The 15,489-nt window shown below is 37.1% G+C and overlaps 1 long non-coding RNA gene across 2 annotated transcripts in view; it reads right to left on the bottom strand.

Annotated features, from left to right (window-relative positions):
- Positions 1-551: 551 nt before the first annotated feature.
- LOC128636828 (uncharacterized) overlaps positions 552-15,489 on the bottom strand; it is a 179,428-nt gene continuing 164,490 nt past the window's right edge. Inside the window, exons 3-4 of one of the 2 annotated variants that reach the window (XR_008398749.1) lie at positions 11,573-11,634; positions 552-986 (exon numbers count right to left, since the gene is read on the bottom strand). This is a non-coding gene — a long non-coding RNA (uncharacterized LOC128636828). Of the gene's footprint in view, positions 987-11,572; positions 11,844-15,489 lie in introns of those variants that run through there. The other variant, XR_008398744.1, reaches the window with a different exon arrangement.

Raw genomic sequence — 15,489 nt, 5'->3', positions numbered from 1 at the left:
GTGGAAACAGCAAAGGATTTTAGTTACTGTCTGCAAAAATCATCTTCCTCTCACAAACAGAATTCTTCATCTTTTTCTGTTTCATAGTAAATAGTACATACCAGCACTATTTTAAAATAACAAACTCTTGATAGTAGAATAAAAAACTACAACTAAACACCACATACTCTTAACCATCTCCGTGGAGATGTTGCCTGTGCAACGGCAAAGAGAATGACTGGGGTGGGCGGAGCCTAGGAGGGACTATATGGCCAGCTTTGCTGTGACTCTTTGCCATTTCCTGTTGGGGAAGAGATATTCCCACAAGTAAGGATGACGCCGTGGACCGGACACACCAATGTTGGAGAAACAAACATTTTGTTTACCTTTAACCCTTTTGCAAAAGTTAAACACATACGGGTTGATCTGTCATTTGATGTTATCGGCAGCAGATGAGTCCTTTTCACTGTATATAAGCTAAACATGATAGTTTTAGTGTGCCATCCCTGTATGGCTAATTACAATCTAAAAGTTAACATCCTAAAACTAAAATAAATACAAGGAGACCAAGATTGGAGAGAAGACCATGATGGTCACATTTATTAATCATTATAACAACAATTATTCATCTAATCTTCTAAACAAAGCTCATGTTTTAAAAAGAAGATCGGTTGCTCTGCTCAATTTTATCACCACAGAGAGAGGTGAGTGACATGTGTGCTCTGTGTGAGGGGAGGTAGGTGAAAGCCATTTTTTTAGTAGTGCCATGGGTGAAGGAAGGAATCCGTCACAGCCCGGGTAAATGGCTAGGCCGGGGAGTGGGTTGGCTGGGCTGGAGGGGTGGCTTGACTGTGTCTGGGGATGCGTGTTGGGGCTTGTCTTCAAAAATTTCCAGGGCTGGTCTGATTTCTTAGTTCGGTCCTGAGCGAAATCCGGTGCGCACTAACTTCAGTTAAGCAATTGCGACCATGTTAACTTCTTCTCCCCATAGACTTCAATGGAGCACACTTTTTAAAAAAAAACAAAAACTAATACTTAACCTGACTTTGTGTTAGACCAACTGGGTTAAATCAAAAGATAGATAAGAATTTTAACATTTTACATAAAAGTATATGTTCTTTTTTTTATTTTTATTTTTTTTGAAGATATTTTTTTTATTAAGATATTCAAAATTCATATACAGTAAATACATATAACACATTATTGTCAGTGAGCTATTTTCAACAGAGGGTCTATTTCAGAGAGTATGCTTCAGTGAACCCAGTCCATTATTTACAGTGACCCTAAGTTCTCCAGTTAGGCTGGGTCTGGTGTCCTTAGTTAACATCAAGGAAGAAATACTCATGCTCTTTGACAATGAAAAACAGAAAGCATATAACAAGATAACTGTGGAACATCAGATAGAACACTCAGGCCTAGATTTGGAGTTTGGCGTTAGCCGTGAAAACCAGCGTTAGAGGCTCCTAACGCTGGTTTTAGGCTACCTCCGGTATTTGGAGTCACTCAAAATAGGGTCTAACGCTCACTTTTCAGCCGCGACTTTTCCATACCGTACATCCCCTTACGTCAATTGCGGATCCTATCTTTTCAATGGGATTTTTCTAACTCCGGTATTTAGAGTCGTGTCTGAAGTGAGCGTTAGACATCTAACGACAAAACTCCAGCCGCAGGAAAAAAGTCAGTAGTTAAGAGCTTTCTGGGCTAACGCCGGTTCATAAAGCTCTTAACTACTGTACTCTAAAGTACACTAACACCCATAAACTACCTATGTACCCCTAAACCGAGGTCCCCCCACATCGCTGCCACTCGATTACATTTTTTTAACCCCTAATCTGCCGACCGCCACCTACGTTATACTTATGTACCCCAATCTGCTGCCCCTAACACCGCCGACCCCTATATTATATTTATTAACCTCTAACCTGCCCCCCACAACGTCGCAGCCAGCTACCTACAATAATTAACCCCTAATCTGCCGACCGCAAAGCGCCGCCACCTACGTTATACTTATGTACCCCTAATCTGCTGCCCCTAACACCTCCGACCCCTATATTATATTTGTTAACCTCTAATCTGCCCCCCTCAACGTCGCCTCCACCTGCCTACACTTATTAACCCCTAATCTGCCGAGCGGACCGCACCGCTACTATAATAAAGTTATTAACCCCTAATCCGCCTCACTAACCCTATAATAAATAGTATTAACCCCTAATCTGCCCTCCCTAACATCGCCGACACCTAACTTCAATTATTAACCCCTAATCTGCCGACCGGAGCTCACCGCTATTCTAATAAATGTATTAACCCCTAAAGCTAAGTCTAACCCTAACACTAACACCCCCCTAAGTTAAATATGATTTTAATCTAACGAAATGAATTAACTCTTATTAAATAAATTATTCCTATTTAAAGCTAAATACTTACCTGTAAAATAAATCCTAATATAGCTACAATATAAATTATAATTACATTGTAGCTATTTTAGGATTAATATTTATTTTACAGGTAACTTTGTATTTATTTTAACCAGGTGCAATAGCTATTTAATAGTTAAGAACTATTTAATAGCTAAAATAGTTAAAATAATTACAAATTTACCTGTAAAATAAATCCTAACCTAAGTTACAATTAAACCTACCACTACACTATCAATAAATTAATTAAATAAAATACCTATAATTATCTACAATTAAACCTAACACTACACTATCAATAAATAAATTAAATACAATACCTACAAATAACTACAATGAAATAAACTATCTAAAGTACAAAAAATAAAAAAGAACTAAGTTACAAAAAATAAAAAAATATTTACAAACATAAAAAAAATATTACAACAATTTTAAAATAATTACACCTACTCTAAGCCCCCTAATAAAATAACAAAGCCCCCCAAAATAAAAAAATGCCCTACCCTATTCTAAATTACTAAAGTTCAAAGCTCTTTTACCTTACCAGCCCTGAACAGGGCCCTTTGCGGGGCATGCCCCAAGAAGTTCAGCTCTTTTTTATTTTTTGTAACTTAGTTCTTTTTTATTTTTTGTACTTTAGGTAGTTTATTTAAATGTATTTATTTGTAGGTATTGTATTTAATTAATGTATTGATAGTGTAGTGTTAGGTTTAATTGTAGGTAATTGTAGGTATTTTATTTAATTAATTTAATGATAGTATAATGTTAGGTTTAATTGTAACTTAGGTTAGGATTTATTTTACAGGTAATTTTGTAATTATTTTAACTAGGTAACTATTAAATAGTTCTTAACTATTTAATAGCTATTGTACCTGGTTAAAATAATTACAAAGTTGCCTGTAAAATAAATATTAATCCTAAAATAGCTACAATGTAATTATAATTTATATTGTAGCTATATTAGGATTTATTTTACAGGTAAGTATTTAGCTTTAAATAGGAATAATTTATTTAATAAGAGTTAATTTATTTCGTTAGAATAAAATTATATTTAACTTAGGGGGGTGTTAGTGTTAGGGTTAGACTTAGCTTTAGGGGTTAATACATTTATTAGAATAGCGGTGAGCTCCGGTCGGCAGATTAGGGGTTAATGTTTGAAGTTAGGTGTCGGTGATGTTAGGGAGGGCAGATTAGGGGTTAATACTATTTATTATAGGGTTAGTGAGGTGGATTAGGGGTTAATAACTTTATAATAATAGCGGTGCGGTCCGGTCGGCAGATTAGGGGTTAATAAGTGTAGGCAGGTGGAGGCGACGTTGAGGGGGGCAGATTAGAGGTTAATAAATATATATAGGGGTCGGCGGTGTTAGGGGCAGCAGATTAGGGGTACATAAGTATAACGTAGGTGGCGGCGCTTTGTGGTCGGCAGATTAGGGGTTAATTATTGTAGGTAGCTGGCTGCGACGTTGTGGGGGGCAGGTTAGGGGTTAATAAATATAATATAGGGGTCGGCGGTGTTAGGGGCAGCAGATTAGGGGTACATAAGTATAACGTAGGTGGCCAGAAAAAAGCCGGCGTTAGCTACGCGGGTCCTTACCGACAAAACTCCAAATCTAGGCCATAGTATGCAAACATATCTCAAACAGATGGCAGTAAATCTATTCACATCAGTACCGTCAATTGACCAATGTTTGTCGATCTAAGAGGAACTGTCAACTATTGAAACAACGCTGAGTGAAGAAAAAAGAAAGAGGAGGGGAGAGAGAAAAAAAGGGGAGGGGGAAGGTGAGGGGGGAAGGAGGAAGGAGAGGGGAGGGGGAGGGGAGGAGGCAGCCGTAGGGACATATTTGGTACAGGTCATGCCCCTGTATTATAACACAGTACTGTAATCTGGGGTATTATGTGATAAGGACAGAGGAAGATCTCACATGAGGCCATGATCCCAGATCAGAACTTGGAGGTTTTCAGAACCATACATATGATTCCATCGATTTAATATATCACAGGGTATCTACAACCTGTTCCCAGAGCGGTGAAGCCACATTTGGGCTATGGATAGGTTGATTGCTAAAAATAGATAGATGCAGAACAATTTCTGCGGGAGAGTCAGGTTCGTGGGCAGTCATGTGCCATTGTATCAAGACTTTGAGAAACAGCTCATATAAGGTAATGCAATGGACCAATTTTTTGGTTAACTGGATCGCCGATTTCCACAAAAGTGGTTTGTGAGTTATTTCAAGGGAGGATGGGGGGTGTAAGATATCCTGATATGAGGACGAGGGTAATTTTTTTCGAAGAAATTTTGGAGTCCCACCTCATTTCCCACTTAGTTCTAGTTCTCAGTGGGCTCTTGTCAAAGCCCCAAGACCGGAGAAAGCTCCGTAACCTCCAGAATTCAAAGTGCAGCAGTAGAGGCGGGTTAAACCTTTGAAGAAAGCTTTGGTAGATGGTCAGGTGATTACCTTCATAGAGATCTACAATTTTAGTGATACCTAAGTCAGACCAGAGCATTGGATGGGTATCTGGTAGCGCAAGGAGCAACCCTTTTATCGCATGGGATGGAGATGGATGCAGAGCTATGGTAGTCAGATTATGGATCCTATCCCAGAATTTCAAGTTAGAAGCTATAATGGGATTAAGGAGTAGAGTTTGCAGCCTAGAGTGTTTAGGGAGCCAGATTAAATCCTGCAAAGAGTATCCCGGTGGAAACGATGCATGCTCTAACTCTGCCCATCTGCTCTGTGTGGCCGTACCCCATTGTGTTACTTGAGATAGTCTAGCAGCTTCGTTATAGTGGAGTATATTAGGAGCTGCTGCCCCTTCAGACAATATAGGTTGCTGCAAAGTACTGGTAGCAATTCTGGGGACTTTATTGCGCCAGATGAATTTATTGCACTGTTGTTGAAATTTGCGGATTAAGGATTTAGGGATCGGAATAGGTAAGGATCTAAAAAGATAGGTCAATCTGGGGAGGAGACTCATTTTGAAGGCTGTTATTCCCACAACCAGGACAGCGATGGAACATTCCATGTCTCCGTGGACGCTGCAATATGGTACAATAGAGGAGAATTTTTTTGATACATTGAGTTTGTAATAACTAGCTAATGCAAATCTCTCAAGTAGGGAGAATAGATGGGGTAAGGAAGCAATGGGGTCTGACACCAGCACCGTCAGGTCATCTGCGAACAGGGTTGTGGTCTGGGTTGTATGGTGTAGATCTACGCCTACTATTTGAGAACAGGATCAAATGGCTGCAGCTAATGGTTCCATGATAAGAGTAAATATAAGGGGTGAAAGAGGGCACCCCTGTCTGGTACCGTTGATGATTGAAAAAGGCTCAGAGCAGACTCCCAGCCCACTGACTGTTGCAAAGGGACTGGAATACAAGGCCTCTGTAGAGGTGAAAAATGAGGCAGGGAAGTCGAACCGTCGTAAAACCGCAAACATATATTCCCAGTTCACCCTGTCAAAGGCCTTTTCAGAATCCAACGACAGGGTAACACAGGGTAAACACAGTCTATGGGTCTAAAAATAAATGTTCAGTAGTCTCCTAGTATTGTCAGGTCCTTGGCATCCCAAAGTGAAACCCACCTGGTCACTATTAATTAAGGATGGCAAAAGAACGTTAAGGCGCAAAGCTAATATTTTGGCATAAAGCTTAACATCGAGATTTAAAAGCGAGATCGGTCTGTAGCTCGTGCACTCAGTGGGATACTTCCCTTGTTTAGGAAGTGTGATAATTGTTGCCTGTAGAAATTCAGCAGGGAAAGTGCCGCAGGAGCTTGCTAAGGTAAAGAACCGCAGTAGAAAAAGTATAAGCTGTTTTTTAAATTATTTATAGAAGAGGTCCGAAAAGCCATCTGACCCCAGGGATTTAAAAGCCTTAAGGGACCTAATATCTGTCCTAACCTCTAAGGTGGAGATTGGGTCTTGCAGGGACTCTATCTGTTTCTGAGGAACAGAGGGAAGATTGAGGTTAGCGAGGAAATCATTAATGATGCCAGGAGTCAGGGAGGGAGTCGCGTTGTCTTGTGCCAGATTATAGAGAGAAGAATAATAGTCAGCAAAAGCTGTACCTATATCTTTTGGGCTGGTGATATGTTGCCCCTTCACTTTCAGAGAATGAATGTCCGCTGTCTTAGCTTGTTGGCTAGAAGCTTATCAGCTTTATTGCCTTTATAATAATATATCTCCTTAAGCCTAAGGAGTCTGTCAGCTGTTCGTTCAGTTTCCAACTGGACTATCCGTAATTTAAGGTCCGCGAGTTGGGACGTAGAGTTAGTTTTATGTTCCGTAGACAATTTACGAAGATTCACTAGCAGCTGTGCTAAAGTCTCTCCTTTGCTGTATTTTTGCCCCACCACTATTTTGATAAAGGATCCCCATATGTAGGCCTTCAAAGAGACTCACAGTGTAAAATCATCTACTATACCAGTATCATTCACCTCAAAGAACTCCGCCAGATCTCTAGCAATGGAAAAAGCAGTATACTGTTCGGAGAATATGGTCAATGGGAACTGCCATGTCGGGGAATGTTGCAGTTCCATTGGTGATTTTAAAGTGATATGGACGGGGCCATGATCTGACCAAGGGCACTGAGGAATCCATGACCTGGCTACACAATCCAAATGTCTTGGATTGCAAAAGAAGAAATCTATTCATGAATAAGAACAGTGGGCCGATGAGAAAAAGGTATAGTCACGTGAGGATGCGTTGAGAGCACGCCAGACATCAAATAGATTAAACTGGGACATGAGATTCTTAAATTTGTGTGAAAGGTCGGCTAATGCCTTATTGGATTTACGAGTTATATTAGATTTCTTGTCAAGCTGAGGATCCCAAACAATGTTAAAATCCCCTGCAATGAGGAGGAAACCTTGGCGTATGCACTCAAATTTATTCAGGAATTTGCGTAATACTCGAATGTGCTGTTTGTTAGGACCATAGTACGAAGCTAGAGTATAGAGAACCCTGTCAAGTTTGCAGATCCGATCGGGTTGATTACTGTCCACAGCCTCAGAGGTGGTGGACAAGTTAATGAGCAGTGGTCTTAAGACCTCTGCTTCTTAATTGCGCAGAAACAGGGCGATTAGGGGCCATTCGGCCCTTGTTAAATCGGCCCCCTAGTCTTAAGTCGCGCAAACCATTTCAATCTTGTAATATGCATGCTAGGTAGCACGGTCACGATATTGTTTATTCCTGTCTGTACTAACAAACTTGTAATCTAGTCCTATATCTTTGTAAATATTATTCAAGCCTGGCCCTGTGTGCTCTCGCTTTCTTTCTGTCGCTATTTTCTGCTGAGCAAGAGAAAGGAAATTAAATAGTCCTTTGTCTGTAACTTCACCTTTACCTCAAGACTATGGAAAAATAAACACAGCTTTCTTCTTCATGTTGTGCTAGTGCAGGGTGCTCCTTCCATAACAAAGCTGCTTCCTTTAGGCTGCAAGCTAAGACCTGTGTGCTTATTTTACTGCAAAAACAAATTGTGCTTTAGTACAGAACTGTGTGTGTGTGTGTGACAGTGGGTTTATGTGTGTGTGAGTATGTATAGGTGTGTGAGTATGTGTATGTGTGAGTATATGTATGTGTGTGTGAGTATATGCTTGTGTGTGTGACTGTGGGTTTATGTGTGTGTGAGTATATGCATGTGTGTGTGAGTATATACGTGTGTGTGTGAGTATATGCATGTGTGTGTGACTGTAGGTTTATGTGTGTGTGAGTATATACGTGTGTGTGTGACTATGGGTTTAAGAGTGTATGTATGTGTGTGACTATGGCTTTACGTGTGTGTGTGAGTATGTGTATGTGTGAGTATATGTATGTGTGTGTGAGTATATGCGTGTGTGTGACTGTGGGTTTATGAGTGTGTGTGAGTATATGCGTGTGTGTGTGACTATGGCTTTACGTGTGTGTGTAAGTATGTGTGTGTGTGAGTATGTGTATGTGTGTGTATGCAGTGGCGGTTCTACACGGGGGCCTACAAGAGCCAGTGCCCTTGTAAAAATGTCCCTCCCTGAGCTTATCCATGAAGTTGATTCCTTTTTTTGCTGCAGTGTCATTGTTATTCCGGATGTCAGAGCCCCCCCCCCCACCCCATGTGATGTCATTATTCTGCTGCCAGTGTTTCTCCTTGTGATGTAGAATCATTCACATAGGAGCTGGGAAACCGGACCTATATATATATATATATGTGTATATATATATAGCAAAGCATAATAGTTTTAGTGTGCCGTCCCTGTATGGCTAATTACAATCCAAAAGTTAATATCCTAAAACTAAAATAAATACAAGGAGACTAAGATCGGAGAGAAGACCATGATGGTCACATTTATTAATCATCACAACAACAATTATTTGTCTAAAAAATCTAAAATTAACATGTAATATGAGCAATAAACATTCACTGGTACTTCTGTTTTACCATGGATTTAAAATACCAGATTGCATGCTAATCTAATCTTATATTAGTCAACATCTGAAAAGTGTTTCATGGTGCACCAGGGTCGTCTCCAAGGGGTGGCATTGGGGGGCAATGATCACTTAAATGGAATGCTATGATCATACGCTTTAAAAATAATAAATAAAATAATGAATAGTTATGTAATGCTGCATGCTGGGGGCCTGGCCTAAGATTACAGTGCACTTTTGAGGCGTCAATAGAAGTCGGTAGCCATTTATAGACTTATATTTATATGATACAATCATATTCTTATAGGTTCACAGTAAATAGGTTTTATTAATAACCTGATATCCGTTAGTTATTGCGAAACAGGTACAGCTAAATCTAATCTACAAAATTACCAGTACCTGAAAACCTAGTATCCTCACTGCTATTGCAAACAAAGGGGTTAATTGCATTGGGGGGTTGGAGTGCATGGCTGTTTAGGGGACATGATTGAGATTTGAGAATGAGTTTAAGGGTTTTGGATCATGGTGGTTAAGGGGTAAATTGTTTTTAAGGAGCTATTGCATTTGGGGGTCTCAAGTTTAATGGCTCTGTTTTAGTGCACTGTTAATAGTGCGGGATAAGCCAGCCAGAAGCTACACTTTCCTGCAGAATATGTAGGTCTGCTCTTATTTTGACTCTCATACATGCTTTGTAAATGCGTGCCCCCTCTTAAAAAAATGCCCCCCCCATTTAATTTGTTCTGAAGCCAACCCTGTGGTGCACAGCACTGCACAAAGCACAAGCTGTGTGAGCTACACAACTATGGGCCAGATTACAAGTGGCACACTTTTTCTTTCACTCACTCACTAACTAGGCTCAAGGTAAACTTTTAAAATGGGTGGGTTAGATTGTATATTACAAGTGTATGTATGTGTGTGTGAGTATATGCGTGAGTAGATGTGTGTGTGTGAGTATATGCGTGTGTGTGACTGTTGTGGCTTTATGAGTGTGTGTGAGTATATGAATATGTGTGAGTATATGCGTGTGAGTATATGAATGTGTGTGAGTATATGCGTGTGAGTATATGAATGTGTGTGAGTATATGAGTGTGAGTATATGAATGTGTGTGAGTATATGCGTGTGTGTGATTGTGGTGGCTTTATGAGTGTGTGTGAGTATATGCGTGTGTGTGTGTGAGTATATGTGTGTATGTATATGTGTGAGCTTATGTCAATGTATGCATTTTTAGTGTGTGTGTATATGTGTATGTGTGTATATAGATGTTTGTGTAGTATGTGTTGTGTGTGTATATATATATATATATAGTATATATATATATATATATATATATATAAAAAATTATTTTTAATGTCCCTTTAATAAAGCATGTGCATATGTACCCATGCCTGAACAGCAGAGTTAGATTTCAGTGAGGTGGGATAGGGTAAATCATAGAACAATCTTGTGATTTGTTTGTCAGAACTTTATTGATCGACTTGTGGAAAACAATATCTTACTCAAACTTTTTTAATGACTATTATAGAGCAGCAATTAAACATGCTATTTTTGTTATTATGTTTTAACCCCAGTAATAAACACAGTCCCTTTCCGGCATCTAATGGGTGAAAACAGCTGTAAATGACATTGTATACCCTATACACATTAACTGAACATTTAACACTAGCCTTAAAGGGATACTAACCCCAATTTGTTTCTTTCATGATTCAGATAATTTTCTAATTTACTCCTATTATCATTTTTTCTTTATTCTCTTGCTTTCTTTATTTGAAAAGTAGGAATCTAAGCTTAGGAGGTGGCCCATTTTTGGTTCAGCACCTGGGTAGCGCTTGTTGGTTGGTGGCTAAGCTTAGATTTCTGATTTTTCAAATAAAGATAGCAAGAAAACTAATAAAAAATGATAATTGGAGTAAATTAGAAAGTTGCTTAGAATTGCGTGCTCTATTTGAATCATGAAAGAAAGAAAAAAAATTAGGTTTAGTATCCCTTTAATGTTTAGTAATCAATGCCTCTGATAACCATAATCATGTGTATAACTGCACAGTCTTTTTTTTCTTTCATTGTATTCTTGTTATAAAAAAAGTGCAAAGAAATATACAGCAAAACAATGCAAGCTATTTTGTCCTGTTTATCAATGTCTAGCCTTGGATTCTTTAACATTATAAAGATAATTACCTCAACTGATACTACAGATATGTTATTATTGCTCAGTCTGTTACTTGAATTCACAACAGAGTACCAGAAAATGGTTGTTTTTGTATGCCAGGATAATTGATCTTCCTTCATGGGCTGTTCTATTTTTTTTATATACTGCAGGATTAATATTGTCTCAGACAATCCTGATGACAAAATAATAGAGTATCTTTAGTATAGAAATAATTTCAATAGATGGGAAGGGAGTATACACTGTGACAGAACAGCTCATTTCCCAGCATAAAGCACTAGACAAGCCTGGTTATATGGAAGATTGATGATATTGTTTCTACTTTATAGATGTGAAGGAATTGTAAGGAAGAAGATATTAAGTTACTAGCCTGAGGGGAAAAAATATGTCACCACTAAAAAACACAGACACAGATGCCCTTGAAGGCAACCTGCTATCCGCAGAGTGAATCATTGCTGAGCATTCTGTGTACACAACAATCAGGTGGAACATGATCACTCTACAATCTGGTATTACAACTTAGGATCACAGCTGATTTTATTTAAAGTTTATTTTCTTGAGTTGTTTTGTTGAAACTGAAAAAAGACAAGTAATAAGAGGACTTACCTTTTAAAGAAAACAAAAGCAGAAGCTGTCATTCATAAAGACCTAACAATAGACTGGATGACCTATGGTGAAAGAGAAGTCTCTTAGGTTTAAACAAAGCACTTTAGCTGCAGGGATAACAGAAAAAAAATATTTGTTTGTGGATTCTTCCTAGTAAAGTCCTTGGATCTCGACCAATACCTTGTTGGCATGACCAATATCTGAAGCCCTCCCCAATCTTCTGTGGTAAAGGCTCTAACTTGCAGACAATTCTAATTAGAACACTATCCTGCAAGCCTTTTCCCCTTCAAACACAAACAAGTGCAGAGAAATGGGACCACCCAAAATATTCAATTGTTCTAAGACTTAACCCAATTTCCTCTATTCAGATTTTGCTGTTTATCAGTCCACTGCAACATAGAATTCATTAAGCTGGAGTGGAAATAGCAGGAGAGGTTTAGAAAACGAGGTCATTCACCTCCTTTGTTTGGCTTTGAATGTTAAAGTTACAGGACTACTTGAGGATGTTTTTGAGATGCATTGTATTTGGAATAATACGTAAGAAAAGGTTTGTTGATATATTTTGTCTCACATTTTATAGGAGACCTATGGAAATGCCTTGGAAAATAATGACTTGTTATGGACATTTATTTACACAATGACCATGAGAGGAATCAATCTAATATTAAAAGGATAAATTCTTACTTAGTTGCAGAAACAAGCTTAAAGCGTCATTAAAGAGATATGAAACTAATTTTTTTTCTTTCATGATTCAGATAGAGCATGCAGTTTTAAGCAACTTTCCAGTTTGCTCCTATTATCAATTTTTCTTCCTTCTCTTGGTTATTTTATTTATTCTTTACATTTTGCCACCAATCAGCAAGTGCTACCCAGGTACTAAACCAAAAATGGAGAGGCTCCTAAGCTTACATTGCTGATTTTCATATAAAAATACCAAGAGAATGAAGATAAATTGATAATAGGAGTAAATTAGAAAGTTGCTTAAAATTACATACTCTAGGTCTAGCTGAATCATAAAAGAAAAACTTTGGTTTCATATCCCTTTAAACACAAAATTAAATCCTTTTTTATAATGTATCTTTAAAAATAGTAAACCATTCAGTTTTGTAATTTATTTTGCTGTGGCTCCTGTAATTTAACGCAGCAAATTGTGATTTTTTTTTCTAACTTCCCAAAGAGTATTTTCTGCATACTTAAAGGGACGGTGTACTGTAAAATTGTTTTTCTCTTAATATGTTTCCACTTTCCAATGATTTCTTATACCAACTTCAGAGTATAACATTTATGGGAAATTGTTTATATAGTTTTATATTTGTATATGAAATAGCTGGTTTTGTTCTTCGAAACCACAACCCATTAAAATGAGATTTGCTTGCAGGGAAATTAGATTTCCTTATTTTATCACTTTCTGTACACACACACATGCTTCTTTATATAATCTCTGTCTGCATACCAAAGCTCAATACTGAGAGCGTAATATTCAAAATCTCTCCACTCTGGTGAGATATTCTAAAATGATACTCCAGCACTGTGAGATCCCTAGTGACATTTTCAAAAGGCAGATTTTGCTATACTTCTCCAAAGGGCATTCCCTGCATTTCTGTATGTGAAGGAGAGACAAGCGCAGTGCAAAATAACATTGCATGACATGAGAGTTCTGCTGCATTTACACTTTGCTTTGCATTTTATATCCCTTTACACTTTAGATGAACTTTTATTACATTTAAACTTTGCACTTTCTATTTTGTATTGTATGTTGTATATATGTTGTGATTTTATAAATTCTGATTATAGAGCAGACTTCACAGGTTATGAACTTTTCTAACAAAAGTGGAGAACCTGGAATTCCCAGAGGGATGAGAGATGCTTTCCATAGAAAGCAATGAAGCTCTCTTGGATACATTTCACATCTCAGAGAGAAGGTAACTGGAGAACCCATGGGACTCATATGAAGGCTCAGTTTGCATGAAATACAAATTAAACTGAAATGCTTTCACTACAATATAACTTGTTTTTGTCTATATTTTAGTATATATTACTTTTCTGTTAGTTAAAATAAATGTATTGTGAATTGTGAGCAAACTTCACCTGCATGCAGCTGGTAAGATAAATCAGTGACACGATTTTGTTTGCAAAAATTGCTGCAAAAATTTCACAAGAGCTTCATACATACCCTGGGAAGATGTCAGTTTTAGTTTGCAATGCAGCAAATACAAGGTGCAATGATATTTGTAAAGTTACACAGAAAAATACAAAGTATGATCATAATTTGTTAAAGTAACACATAAACTTTCAAAAACATATCAGAATTTGTAAAGTCACTGGTAGAGCTAAATCTAAATGTATTAAAATATAAAAGAGAAAATGCAAAGAAAATACTGAAAGTTATAAAAAATAGTGTAAAGTGATATAAAATACAAAGCACAAAGTGTAAGTGTAATAAACCTCTCATACCATGCTATATTGCATTGGGCTTATTTCTTCTTCACATACATAATTGAGAGCGATCTTGCAGTGCTGGAGGAGAGTTCTGCTCTTTATCTTTTGAATATTTAGTAAGCTGAGCCCCTGTGAAGTCTGAACTGCAATTTCTCTCCAATCCTATGAATATCAGGGTCTTAGAGAGAACAATTAAAATTAACATTTAATTGCTCATCTCTCCTACCTCACACTGAGAGTGCAATTTCTTCAGCTGGCTAAGTTCACACAGCTATTCTTTAGCCTATACTTAAGCATAGAAACATCAGTATAGGTAGTGATACAACAGGCAAAGGCAGTAATTTCATGTGCCAAAATAAAGGTAAATTAGCTATTTGTAAACAAATTAAAACACTCCAGCAGTTAAATGGATCATTGGAAACAAATTAAAGGCCAGATTCCGAGTGGTGCGCTAACAGTTATGTGCAAGTGATATTGGGTTTATCACAGGTTTTTGCACGTGTCAAAAGTAGCGGGCACAATACAAGTTGAAAGTAAACGTGTTTGCTCGAGTTCAATTGAATTTAACGCACGTCTGCATAGTGCAGCCTCATAGGTCTGGTTAATTGTTTTGAAAAAAAAAGTATCACAAAACACATAAAAAATACATTTAAAAGTACAGTTACATTCATTATAATGCTATCTAATAAACAAATATAAAAAATCTAGGTGCACAAAAAGGACTCAAAGATATGAGGTCTCAGGTTTTAGAAACAAAAAGGCAGGCAAAGAGCTTTAACATAGAGATTCATTCATATCTCTAAATATGGATATGTATGTGCGTATATCTATCTATCTATCTATCTATCTATCTATCTATATATACATGTACAGATGTATTTACAAACATATATACATAAATACATGTGTACACACTCACACACAAATATATATATATATATATATATATATATATACATAGTTTAAAAAAAAATATATATATATGTGTGTATAAATATATATATATATATATATGTGTGTATATATATATGTGTATATATATATATATATATATATATATATATATGTGTGTGTATATATATATATATATATATATATATACATAGAATAAATATATATATATATATGTGTGTGTGTTTGTGTGTGTGTATTGGAACCCTTTGCAGTGAAGTAGAAATCATATTTATTCAATATTCATTTTAATAAAGCGCTAATTTATCGCGCGCCTGCAAATGGGAAAATTCGCTCGCAGAAGCAATTATCAACAATTTAACTAGAGGTCCGATCTCTGGTTATCTTTTAAATGTCACCCAATAGCCCCCAAAATATAGTGTAGTAATCTTTATTAAAAAAACAAAAATGGTAGCATCTTTATTTTTTAAGCAGTTATTATTATTATTATTATTATCGGTTATTTGTAGAGCGCCAACAGATTCCACAGCACTATAAGCAAAGGGGGAGTACAACAAAACAATTAT

The sequence above is a fragment of the Bombina bombina genome, chromosome 1 (assembly GCF_027579735.1).
Source record: "Bombina bombina isolate aBomBom1 chromosome 1, aBomBom1.pri, whole genome shotgun sequence".
Taxonomy (NCBI): Eukaryota; Metazoa; Chordata; class Amphibia; order Anura; family Bombinatoridae; genus Bombina; species Bombina bombina.
The sequence above is the reverse complement of the archived record's forward strand: the minus strand, read 5'-3'. Positions and strand labels throughout refer to the sequence as shown.